This window comes from Nothoprocta perdicaria, unplaced genomic scaffold (assembly GCF_003342845.1).
Source record: "Nothoprocta perdicaria isolate Ctin4 unplaced genomic scaffold, notPer1 scaffold_202, whole genome shotgun sequence".
Lineage (NCBI taxonomy): Eukaryota > Metazoa > Chordata > Aves > Tinamiformes > Tinamidae > Nothoprocta > Nothoprocta perdicaria.
Genome location: NW_020455228.1, coordinates 885,590 through 899,573, shown reverse-complemented (window position 1 = coordinate 899,573; position 13,984 = coordinate 885,590).

Sequence of the window (13,984 nt, the reverse complement as noted above, 5' to 3'; positions counted from 1 at the left end):
GAGTTGGATCTTCTAAATCATTTTAACCCAAAATGTAGCAAAATAAAAAACTTGTCATGGATTTTAGTGTTACCACACTACGATTCAATTATGATTAGGGCTCCATAGTGGTACTAAAGACCTGACAAGGGAATTTAAGATACATTTAGACTATAGATAAATAATTACAGTTATGTTAGATCAGGAACCTTTATATTCCTCCGGGACAAAGACAACACCAGAGATCCAGTGGTGGCTACCTGGTAGAATTTCCTGGTTTTGCATGGTGCATTGGATTGTCTCATGTTAAACTTCATGACCCTAGGAAGTATATTCTCGTAAAAACCCTGGTGAACCACAAACCAAAGCATCAAAAGTTCCACATGAACTTAAAGGAAAAATTTCTCCGCGGTGAGGGTGTCAGAGCACTGGAACAGGTTCCCAAAAGAGGTTGTGGAGTCTCCTTCTCTGAAGGTCTTCAAAACCCACTTGGATGCAATCCTTTGTAACATGCTGTAGGTGACCCTGTGTATGTAGGGGGGTTGGACTAGATGATCTCTGGAGGTCCTCCAACCTTAAGGATTCTATGATTCTGTGATTCTATGATTAGTGAAATCACTGGAAGCTTATGCTAACCATTTAAGTTATAAAACAATAAATAGAGAAGAAAACTGCTCCTTGATCGTAATAAATAAGCAAATGCTCAGCACTGTACTGAAGGCTGAGCCCAAGGTGGAACTGCTGCACATGGAAATCAGGCCATCATCCGGGACACGGAAACTCTGGCTAGCTGGAATATCCTCTTTCCAGTGTCTGGGGTGATGGTCACACTGGTTAGGGAGCAATAAGCTTACTTGGTATTAATGTGTATTCTGCACAGACTGTGTGTGTCATAAAACAGAAATGTGGAAATATAAAGTTATCCACTTGTTATATCCATGCTGCTTAGTAAAATAAAATCTAGATTTTTTTTTTGTCACAGAGAAATATGCTTCTGATCTTGTGGCTTCTTCACCAATAAATTCCTGTGTGGTATGCAGTCAGYCTTGCTCATGTAGTGACCAACATCCACATAAAGATCCACTTGTATCCAAATTCTTCATTGAACTAATTGTATTGCAAAGATTTTTAGATCAAACCAAGATACAACATCTATCACTCATAATTTAGCTGGAGTAAGAGTTTGTATTACACAAACTCTGCGCAAGTTGTGGAAAACTTTGTATAATGAATAAACTAAGAAACTGAGGTTGTTCACAGTAGAAATATCCAGAGGATGCTCAGAAGGAAAGCAAAAGGGTAAAAGTGGGATATAGATAGAAAACTTGTGAGAAATAAGTAATATATAGAATAGATAAATAAATCATATAACGTATTATTTGTGATGAAAACTATTGTGCAGAAACCTCTGCTAAAGATGCACATATGTCTAAGCTGTAAGAATAGACCATGGTGAAATACAGTTTATAATTTACTAGGATTTTAATGCATGGAACTACTCTGATTTTTCTCTTGATGTACTGATGTCATGAAAGTGGCTGCACACACTTTCTATTCCTATTAGAGTATCATGTGTCTTTATTCAATTTTGAATCAGAAGAAGAGAGTGAATTTGCCAGGAAAAGATGATTAGCTGCAAATTGTTTACTCCAATTTATTATTAAGGCAAACTGTAATAAATGTTTTTGTAAATATCTCAGAAATTTACAGTTGCCTTGAAGCTATGGACAGTTAGGAATTTCCTCTTTTTAAATGTGTCTGTTTAATTAATGTGCATATCTTACATATATGCCATAAATGGTTGGCTTCCTTTTATTCAACACTGTGCCTGAAGTTTATTTCTTTACAGTGCAAAAGTGAAAAGTCATCACTCATACGTTAAAAGGAGAGTGAAATGAAATTGATGACCCAGAGACATATAATTTAAATGGAAACAGGGCAGAAAACCTAGTTCTGAAAGTTACTTCATAAATAATTCATGAATTTTCTAGAAATAGTCCATGAGCTTTTTACAACATTTTGTAAGCCCTAAAGTTTTTATTACCATGAGTTCTATATTGCAGAAGCTGTAGTCTGGTATTGCAAATATATCAAACACACAATTGGAAGACCAGTAAATACAGAGAACTTTGCCCTGAAGCATGTATTGTCTTAATTTATGTATGCTTTGGTATTTCTAATTAGCTGACACATTCAGCTTAGAACATAATTGCAGATATCTTTGCCAACTAAAACACAGATTAAAAACAGGTAAAGACAGGTAAAAAACAGATTAAAAGAACTGTTTATGGAGAAAGGCTTAGAACTGATAGATATGCACTAAGATTTCATAAGAAATAACATGCATTTAGTTTTCATATTCCTTATCTAGCATATCTAAGGATTGATTTTGAAGCACTAACTCTCCACTTCATTTTTATCTTTTTCGATTGATTGTGATAATTCAAAGCTTAATTTCTATTCCTTAACTGTGACTGAGCAGATAAATTAAATAGTTTTGTGCCATAGCTGGTTAAGCATAATACTTGAACACAAATACTGTTCAAGTGAATTTAAAATGAAGTTCTTGCTAAAATCCTCACATAGGAATTCATTGTCTATCTTTTTTTTTTTTTTTTTTTTTTTTTTTTTTTTATGAGATCTTTTTATTTTTTTAACCAGTGAAACTTGAGCTTTAAAATGCTTGCAGAAATCAAATCTGAAAGAGGAGGAGATAAAAAACTTTTCTTTAAAAATTTCCTTCTCCTTTTATTTGCCCAGTTCCAGTTAACAGAAAAAAGATTTATTTAAAAAATCTATCAGCATTACTAGTACTTTCTGGAAGCAAAAGTAATAATGTACTATACTCCTTTGACACAGTCAAAACTGGGAATTCTGCTTAGTCGGAGTGTCTAGCTAGCACAGGCACGGGCAGTGTGTGGCTAGCACAGGCACTGGCAAGCCATACAAAAAGGACTAGCTTTCACTTACTAGGAAGGCACACACCGGATGCAATAGGAGAGAGAGAAGAACTTGCCATGCCTAAATTTACCTCAGCAACTTTCACAGGTTGAAGTGTGGGTCCTCCAAATCCTTGTCCCTGTTGTCCTAGTAAACAGCTTAAAATTTAAGAGTTTGATCTGTCCTTGCAGTGGGAAACAAGACAGTCCAAGAAAAGTTCCAACATATTTTATGTCTTGGAGGTCACTCTGATGCTTTCATTAGAAAATCACATGGGCCATATGGAGCCATATGGGCCATGTGGAGCCATTTGGGGCAGGACCAGCCACAGGCAACTAACAACTTAGGCACCTGAAAATCCTTTTACATTTTTCTTTTCTTCTTCTTTCTTTCTTATTTATTTATTTATTTATTTATTAATATTATTATTTTTTTTTACAGGAGAGTACCTGGAACCAATGCAAAACTTCCTAACTCTTGTGGATCCTTTTGTTTCCCCTTGACTGTCTTGAAGCATTTAAGGTCACCTCTTTGAAGGTGAATTTTTAATATTCACCTCTTTGAAGTTGGATACTTTGCTATGGATACTCTTTTGTATCTATGAAATATGTAAGAAATTATGCTTTCCATTTGGTAGCACAGATGACCAAAGAGGAAAGCTCAGTGTTAAATACCTCAAGGGAGTGAATGAGGAGGATGGAGTTGGCCTCTTTTCAGTGGTGGCCAGCGATAGGACTAGAGGAAATTGCCATAAACTGAAGCACTAGAAGTTCCACAGGAATTTATGGAAAAATTTCTTGTCAGTGAGGGTGACAGACTCACTGGAACAGACTGACCAGAGAGGTTGTGGACTCTCCTTCTCTGGAGATCTTCAAACCTCACCCACACCCCTATGTCACATGCTGTAGGTGACCCTGCGTGTGTAGGGGGCTTGGACTAGATGATCTCCAGAGGTCCCTTCCAAGCTTAAGGATTCTATGATTCTATGATTCTAATTTAAACTCAAAAATGATGGGACACATGTGGACATATTTCGATTCATGAGCAGTGTTTTCCCAGATTTGCTTGCCTTGGGAATCCATCTTTTGCATCTCTCCCAATTTACTAAAGACCTCACCTGTTTTAGCTGTAAAATTATAAAAGCTCTCCTTTCTATTTCATAATCTTGGCAGAAAATAAGCCATACTTCCCATTTCAAGGATTAAAAAAAATGCAAAGATAGCGTTCCAAGCTAGTATTCTCCAAGCCAGTCTCTACTGAGTTATGTTGTGGAACCCTTACTTTTACAGCTCCCTTTTTCTTTTATTCCAATTAAAATATTTTAATAATTTTATCTTGACCCAATCCCTATTGATTTGTTTAGAACAGAACATTTAGATTTGTTTTCATGCTTGACTTATGCATAAATACCTGTACTCCATTTACTTTAGTTGTAAAATATATCACATGCAATTCAAATAAACCACTCTAGAAGATTATGTTCCATATTTAATCAATGGAGATGGAAAGATATCTCCAGTTATATACAGCTAGATACAAATCTGTAAAAAATTCAGAGTATCTAAGTTTGGTGTATAATATTGAGGTCAGTGCCTTTTGAGTATTCATGGTTCCCATATATATTCCTGAATGCATTTCATGCCTTATGCATTGTGAAAGAGGAATGCCTATCATTTTTAATATTCTTCAGACACTAGGGAAATCTTGTGAATTAATCTTTAGACTTCATTTCAATCATGGCTTTTAAGCATATTACTAAATTCACCTCGGTTAGGCAGAAAACTATAACCAAATTCTCAGTGCTGCAGAGAACATGCCCCACACAAAAGAAGAAAAAAAAATCAATGCATCAACTTCTAAATGGTGTCATTGACAAGGATAATATTTCATCTTTTTATGTTACTGGTAGGTGAATTTTATGAAGGTTTTTTTATTCATCACTGTTATTTTCTTTACAGTGTATTTTTAGTTCCTAGCTCTGGGTGCTGAGATCCTCTTTCTAATGTAAATCAGAAACCTAGGTCTAGTGATACTCTATATTTTGTAGACCATCCAACGGCTTGTGATGTTTGGGCAGTAGGGAGGAGAAATAGGATCATTTTCCATATCCATTCTCAACCCACTGGCATGGCAGATATATTTATCTGCTCTGCTCTACCTTTAAAGACATTATTCTTAAAACAAAACAAAATAACAAAACCAAAAACAAACAAACAATGTCTTCACATGTTCATATGATTCTTGTTGTAGAAACTGAGTAATTTCTTATGTTTGGAAGCAAAGCTAAGTTCTGTGTGGAATGACTTAGAGAAAAAATAACCAAGTCATTATGTGCTGCCTGGGCAACTGTTCCATGCAACAAAACTCTCTATTTTCTATGGAACAAAAGCTATGGCTATTCATTGTGGAATGAGTAGAATGGAGCAGAGCTCAAATAGCAGTGTATTTATCATTCTTTCCATCCAGCTGGCAGTCCACCTTCAGTGTAAGCAAAGCACAGTCAAATCCTCACTCCCAGTAAACACTCTTATCAAGATCTGACTCAGAATTACATGGCCTACATCCATACTTTCAACTATGAGGAGCTATCAGGAGATTGCTTACTCTATACACTGCCTTGACCTTTTGTTAGTTCTTCAGCCCAAACTTCTATGCCTTCTCATCTTCTGATTTAGTATGAAGGCAGCTGACTGGGCATCCAGAGGGCTACCTCAATATTCTCCAAAATGAAGCATGAAAACTTTAAAGTTTCCTTTGCAATAATCTGTTCCCAAAGCTTGAGAATGATTTTGTATATAAAACCCAGGGTTTTTCATGTTCATTTTTCATGTATTATCAAACTGGTAACTGGTGCTTTTGTTGTTTCTGTTTACTGTTGTTTATTATATTGTTTATTATTGTATTTGTTTACTATTTTTACTATACTTTTTGACCAAAAGTGCTTTACTATTAGGACTTTAAGTTCCTTTTTTACTGATCTAGCCATGGATGCATTTGTATAATGTGAACAAACCTAATATCAGTTATCTTTTGATAGACTGGAAAGATTTGATTTCCTGTATAAATATCAACATAAAGCCTTCCCCCTCATCCTTTCTTCCCCTTTTCCTGTTTGTTTCCATTCTTTTGAAATGGCAGTGCCAGAACATTATTCTCATACCGTCTCAGCAATTACGTGTATAGTTAAAATCCTTACTCTTTCTCATTGCTTTAAAGTAAATATGACATGGCTATGGTGTTGCCCTAGCAACTCATGTTCTATTACATGGCTGATTAGGAATTTGCAGAACACATCCTCCATTAGTTTGCATTGGTTGTTCCTAAATGCACTGACTCGTATCTATTTGTTTTACAAATAATTTTGTTCCAATGGATGAATTTGTCTCAATTCCGTCAGTCTGATTTTTCTGTTCTCAATCTTTGCCTTAGTATGAGTCTTTTATCATCTGGGAATTCTTTGTTACAGTATTTCCTCCCTGGCCACTGCTAAAAAGTTTCCCTGCCCAGGGAAATCACCTATCTAATGATTTTTTTTTTTTTTTTAATAATATATACTTCATTTTATACTGAGGGAGATTTTAAATCAGCATGACTCTTTTGTAATAAACCTTACCCATGTCTTCTTACATTACAATGTATCTGTTTATGTGAGTTGCTTTTGATGCTCACAGAGAAGGAAATGTCCAGAGAGTGTCTGCAGAAACATATGCTAAAAATTATTAGAGATAAAATAGAAAAAATCTCTCTTATGAAAAAGAGAGCAAAACCAAATAATAATTTGCTATAAAGATAGTCTGGATCTGGAATAACCTATGGCTGAACATCAAGGGTGATTTCTTTTTGGTCAACTAGAGAGGAAAAGCTGCAATACTATCCAGGGAGTTTCAGTGTGAAATAAATTCATTATGGTATTTTTCACAGAATTTACAGGAGTATGACCAGCTCGAAAAAATACGAGAAGATAAAGGATCTGATGGATATATTATGATTACTGTCTAGGTGATGTGTCCAAATTTCACTTTACAGAAACCAGGGTCCAGAAGTCATTTATAGGCATCCATATGTTTTCTAGCTGTGGAGTCAGCATGTGTATGAGACACAAACTCAGCAACTAGAAAACACCTCTATTCCTGGTGATACTATTTATTTCTGCAAATGACAGGAAAAAAAAAAAAAAAAAAAAAAAAAMMAAAAAAAAAAAAAAAGAAAAAAACAAACAAAAAACCAGACAAATGCATATGGCAAAGGTAAGCCATTAGAACTGACTGTGGCTGAATGTGAAGAGAATGTACTACAGAATTTTCCAGGAAGCTTAAGCCTCTGTTCAGGAATTAGCTGGAAAGGCCCTAACTGAAATGTATCCAGAGATGACTAAAGAAATGACGAGATAATAGAGGCCAGTTTAGTTCAGCAGTGATATAAGAAGTAATATCAAGCTGAAGCCACATAAAAAAATAAAGAATATGCTAATGGAGAAGATTAATGCAGAAATAAAAAGAAATATAGTTTTCAGTACCAAGTCACAAAGAAGAAGAATGAATGCCTCTTTACAAAATATTCTGTGTCAAGCATTATTTTTTTTAAATATATATGCAGTATATGTAATTTTTTTTTTGCTATAAATGTCAAAAAAAATGGTTAGAGAGAGGACAAAACTGGCAGATCTGTCAACTAGCTATATTTAAGAAGAAGGCAGCTTTTTTTTTTTTTTTTTTTTTTTTTTTTTTTTTTCCCTGTTAAGAAGCATATACTGTTCCCATTTTATGGATCTATTATGATTTTCTTTCTGGTACCTGGCAAGGTACAAGTTTAAATCCTGCTGTGTATGCACACTGGCATTTAGGTCCAGGGACAACTGAATATAAGGAATGCACAAAAGATGACTCCAAACTTATTGCCACTTCTTCCCCTCCTCTGGTCTAAACTGACAGTTTTTGGTGGACTATTGTGACATCTCTTTCAGTAAACCTCCTGATCTGTTGCTGAGAAATGGAGCTCAGCTTTTAAATTATGAAATAGAACACACTCATAAAAGTATGTTGATGATAATTAAAGGAATGCTGTAAATGTCAATGAAACAGCAATGCAATAAAAAAGGTCTAGAAGATTAGAAGCTTGAACATAAAGCAATAAAAGTAGCAAAGGAGATTTTATCTTGAAAACAAGAATTTAGGACATAATTATCTATTCTAAAACTTTGATATTCAGTATGAAAATAAAAAATTTAAAACATTTTGAAAGAAATGAATGAAAAAAGCTGAAAGTCTGTAGAGTAGCATACACGTACAAATAACATGTACATTAATAATAGAAGAAAAGGATAGCATGCTTTTGGAATACTATAAAGGTACAATTTTCTATCATAAAACTCAARCTTTCTCCTCTAACAGATTTTTTTTTTCTGGTCTTTAGGACCCCTTTCTAGAATAATACTGACAATTTAGACAGAGTTCAGACTAGAAGAAAAAGTCAGTTTCAGGAGACAAGAAGCCATGTCTTCTGAGGAGGTAACTTGAAGAAAAGAGTAAGATTTAATCACAAGTATAAATATTTAGGTGACTAAATTCCAAGTGGAAAGTGGAAATCAGCTAAGCTGATAAATGAAGGCTAATTAGGAGCAATGAGCCAAAACCAAGGGAATAAGAAAATAAAGTGAATATCATAAAGCATTTCTTGACAGAAATCTCAACCTCTGGGCTAACTTTCTAAGATAGCTACAGAACCCAAAATGCCTAAGCCTGTTAGTGCTCTGAACAAAGCGATCATACATTGGCAGTGTGATACACTGACTGATTTAGTCTAGTGGTTTATGTTTATTTGTTTTGTTTTCATAATTTACTGTTTATGGTAGAATTTCAAAAATATAAACAGTCTTCAATATTACATATTACTAATCATAGCCTTAGGAAGAGATTGAAGATACAAGAGAATAAACTGACACAGCAAACATCCAAATGTACTTGTTTTGACTATAGTTTAAACTACAAAAGACAATAAAAAAAGGCAATAATAGCAATTCACTGATTAAAATCCTAGATATTTGAAGTAACTGGTGTTACATGCTTACATCAGGAAATAGATACAACGTCTCACAACTGGTAAGGCAGTATGGTATTAAACAGAAAGCAAATGATTTCATGGCCAGAAACCACTGAACCTGTCTTCCTCCAGATGCCTGCTCTTTTTTCCTCTAGAAACCAACTTCTTAGTATCTTTAGGTCACTCTGTGTTTGTAATAGTCATTTTCTCATGTCTGCATTTCCTGCCTTCTCTTTCTTGAACCTTTTCTCCTTCATACCTACTCTTTCACTCTCCCTTGGCCACATTTGATCCTTAATCACATTTTTCCACTTCCTAACTTCTCTTCTAATATTCTTCCCATAATAACAATAAACTCCCTTCCAAGTCCACTCTTCCCCTCCCATTATCGCACTTGCCCTAATTAGAGTTTTGTTCTCCTGAGTGGGCCTAGTTATCTTGCTGCGTTGCAAAGGCTAATTGGGCAGCTAGAACAGCTTGGGCACTTGGCTGCTATCAAATTCAGCAGGTGAAAACTGAACTTTTCATGCTTTTCTCTCAGCAGGTTCATTACTCTGGACATCTCTCTTCTACCTCATCACTTACATTTGTGACATTGAAAGAACTTTAATATCTTTCAGATCTTTACTCTGGGTCAAATAGTCACACTCATTTGCCACAAACGGAAAGGCAGATGGATGGAGTGACTGAAAGAACAATAAGTAGATAATAGAGATAGCATAATAGCTTTTTATTCCACAGTTTGGGTAAATCATGTCAATGTATTAAATTCCATATGATGAATTTAGATACAGTGAACATTAGCAACAGAACTTTGTTGTTAGCAGGCATGTAAATAACATAAATAACATAAGTAGGAAATAATACAGCTTCAAGGCTCCATGAGCCATTTAGGGGGAAAGCTTTTCAGCATGATCAGTCCATCCTACAGAGGCTAATGCATGGAAGATGATACATCATCTCACCTAAAACCTTTTAAGCAGTGAAGATTATCATTGGCATTCAGGTGTTCCCCTCAGACGGTGCGTTTGTCAGTGAGTGGACTAAGTCATAATAACACTTTAAGGTATGTATGTATATGTGTGTGTGTGTGTTATGTGCATGTCTCCACATTAGGGTTATGACAGCAGCAGGGCCTTTGTGCTTTCTCAGTTCAGGGAGATGTCCCTTGTACCATAATCTTAGTCAAAAAGACATATAGTGTTTTATGACAAGGTCTCTTAAAACATGGATCATATGAATCATTGTGTATCATTATATAATTTAAGTAGAATACCAGTCTAGGCTACAAAGTATCTGTGTGTGTGTGTGTATAAATATATATATATATATTTTTCTCAAGATATGTTTGTTTTACCAGAATAACACTGTGAATAAAGTTTTTTCATCTATACAGATTATCACTTACAGTGTAGTTCATTCTACTGGTAAGTGTCAAAGAGATACGGATAATGAAGAACTCATTTGATACACACATGCAGATGCTGCCAACATGCATTCCTGTAGGAATTCCACTGTAGTGCAACATCAGGTGCTCCATTATATTGTAATATTTTGTTCAAAGCTTGTGCTCTCTATTGCATGAAGTCAAATGAAGCAGATCTTGTGCTTGCATTGGAAAGTATTTAATTCCATCCAAGAAAAAGTAGACTTCTAAGGTAGTAAAATAATTATTTTACTTTTTATTATATTGAATACTTTTTAAAATGATTTGGGAACACATTCTATTGTATTAACTAGAATTAGTGATGATATTCACAGAATTACTTTAGATTATATACACGACTGCTGTGGGTTTGTGGGAGCCCTGAGTTCTTTTCAGGTAAAACATCTGCAAAAGGAGAGTTATTTCATATTCCAAAATTAAAGAGTGATTCTCCAAGAATTACTTCTAATAAAATTGTTGCAATGTCATCTATATAACATTCTGTTGTCGGAGAAACAATAGGCTCTATAAATTAAAAGGTACAATTATGTAGTGTCACAATTTGCTATAATAGATAATGTATTGATGGGTTCTGTTTGAAAATAACATTCTTTACCTGTGGACTGTTAAAACTATTAGTTTATATTGCAGTATTCCATTTTATTCCTCTGTAAGATTAATGATCATATCATTGTGTTAATAGAAAATTGCTGATTTTAATTTCATATAGTCTTTTAAAAAGACTTAGTCTTAAATACAAGTCAATATTCAATTCAATTGAAAATAACATTCTTGGATACTCTATTGAGTGAAATTTGTTCCTGCCAATTCTTACAGCAGACACTTTATTGAAACAGTGGAAGTAACAACATCGGCCCCATAGCAGCACATATAGAAACATGTACTGAACGAAGTCTTGCTAGGATGCAATTCCTTTTGTAATTATTTCCTCTGTATATTTTTACACTGGAACAATGTCTAAATTTTCCCAATGCAAAACAGAACATTTGGTTGATAGTTATATGGGGTCTTCCCAGAAAATATAACTCCAGAGGAATTGATTAGGACCTCTGAGTACTTTATGTTTCTTAAGCCCAGCCCAGCTCTTCTCGTTAACCTCTTAACAGAAGAAAGACAGCCTTCATATGCAATTGAATAATTCTTCAACAGATTCCTTGAAGAAATATATGGAGAATGAGGTGGAAAGGATAATATGTCTTCCTTACAGTCCATACTGGTGGTTTTCCTCCTAAGAAGTCTATAATGAGGAAGCTGTAAGAAAAAAAGGAATATTTGCAGTTCCTTGAGACCCTCTTCTTTGATTCCATAACAGCTGAATGCATCTTACCAATGTACATGCTATGYGAGAGCCATGTTACCTTACTGTTCTTTTTGGCAAATACTCTTGCTCTGAAATGCGCTTTTTAGTGGGTTACCTCTGTTACTATCTGCAGGAAGATTAGTCATCTCCCTTAGGACTGGAGATAACTGCCTCACTAGATTGTTCTTCCCATGTTTGCACTGTGCATTCGTCACACTGCAGGCAGTGTCACATAATGAGTACTATTTGCTTTTTCTTTTCTAGTTATTATCAAGGATTTGATTTCCATCTGTTGTCACATTTATGTTCTGTCTACTTGTCTTCACTGGGATGGAGTATAATTATCCTTATTGCACTAAGGGTTAAGAAGCTTAATGAAGAACTGACCAAATATATTACTTTAGCAGACACATATTGCCTGATTGTCTGGATAGTACTGAGTATGAAACTAACATTTATATTATTTCCTGATGTAAAGGGGATATTACTTAACATCAGCCTCATTCTCTGATCTGTAACATGATTACAGAAGTCAACAATCAGCATTTCTATAAGCCTGCGGCTGCCTAAGGATTGTAAAAAAAATTCTTCAACAGACAGAATGCCAGTTTTCCTAAAGAAAATTGGAAAAAAAAAAAGAAAAAAATCTTCATTCTTCATTCTTGGAAATTCCTCCTCTATTTTCATTTTCTCTATTAAAAAAAAATCAATTGTTATGCTTTATTGGCTACTGCCTTTCTATTTAGTGATCACCATTTTTTAGATTGCAGAAAACATTGCAGAACCTTTAGGTCACTTAAATAGAGAAGAAAAAGTAGTTACCTTTCTTCAGAAGCAGAATTTTGAGAAATTTTCTCCTTTTCAAAAGAACAAGGAAAATAGGCAGAGAAAAAGTAGTTCTGTAGTAAACTGCTCCTCAGAAATAGAGCGGGATAAGAGGTCAGAAGTTTGAGAGGATAAATAAATATTCTTCTTAAATGGAGGGTGTCAGTCAGCAGGACTCCAGAGAAGAGCTTTGTAATAGAACAGAAACTAAAAAATAGACCTCTTCTTTTAGGATGGTTGCTTGTTTTTCACAGAAGCACAGAATCACAGAATATTCAAGGTTGGAAGGGACCTCTACAGATCATCTAGTCCAACCTTCCTGCTCAAGCAGGCACACCTAGAGCATGTGGCACAGGGTGGCATCCAGGCGGGTTTTGATGACCTCCAGAGAAGGAGGTTCCACAGTGTCCCTGGACAGCCTGTTCCACTGCTCTGTCACCCTCACAGTAAAGAAGTTCCTCCTCACCTGGAGACGGAACTTCCTGTGCTCCAGYTTATGGCCATTACCCCTCGTCCTATCGCTGGCCACCAGTGAAAACAGCCTGTCCCCTTCCTCCCGGCATTCTCCCTTCCTGAACTTATACACATTAATCAGATCCCCTCTCAGCCTTCTCTTCTCCAGAGAAAACAGGCTCAACTCACTCAGCCTCTCCTCGCGCGAGAGATGTTCCATTCCCTTAATCATCTTAGTTGCTCTTCTCTGGACCCTCTCCAGAAGCTCCACATCCCTCTTATTATGGGGAGCCCAGAACTGCACACAGTATTCCAGGTGCAGCCTCACCAGAGCTGAGTAGAGGGGCAGGATCCCCTCCCTTGACCTGCTGGCAACACTCCTCCTGATGCAGGCCAGGAGTCCATTGGCCTTCTTGGCCACGAGGGCACACTGCTGACTCAGGGTTAACTTGATGTCAACCAGGACTCCCAGGTCCCTCTCCGTGGAGCTGCTTTCCAGCAGGTCAACCCCTAATCTGTACTGGTGCCTGGGGTTATTCTTCCCCAGGTGCAGGACCCTGCACGTGTCCTTATTGAACCTCAGGAGGTTCCCCTCTCTTCCCAACTCTCCAGCCTGTCCAGGTCCCTCTGCATGGCAGCACAGCCCTCTGGAGTGTCAGCCACTCCACCCAGCTTGGTATCATCTGCAGACTTACTCAGCGTGCACTCCGTGCCCTCGTCCAGGTCATTGATGAACAAGTTGAACAGCACTGGGCCCAGTACTGACCCCTGGGGGACACCACTGGCTACAGGCCTCCTTCATATGCCTGGAGATTGTCTCTAGGATGAACTGCTCCATCACCTTTCCAGGGACGGAGGTGAGGCTGACCGGCCTGTAACTGCCCGGTCCCTCCCTCTTGCCCTTTTTGAAGACTGGAGTGATGTTGGCTCTCTTCCAGTCCTCGGGCACCTCCCCTGCTCTCCAGGACCTCTCAAAGATGAGAGGATTTTCTACTGGTATT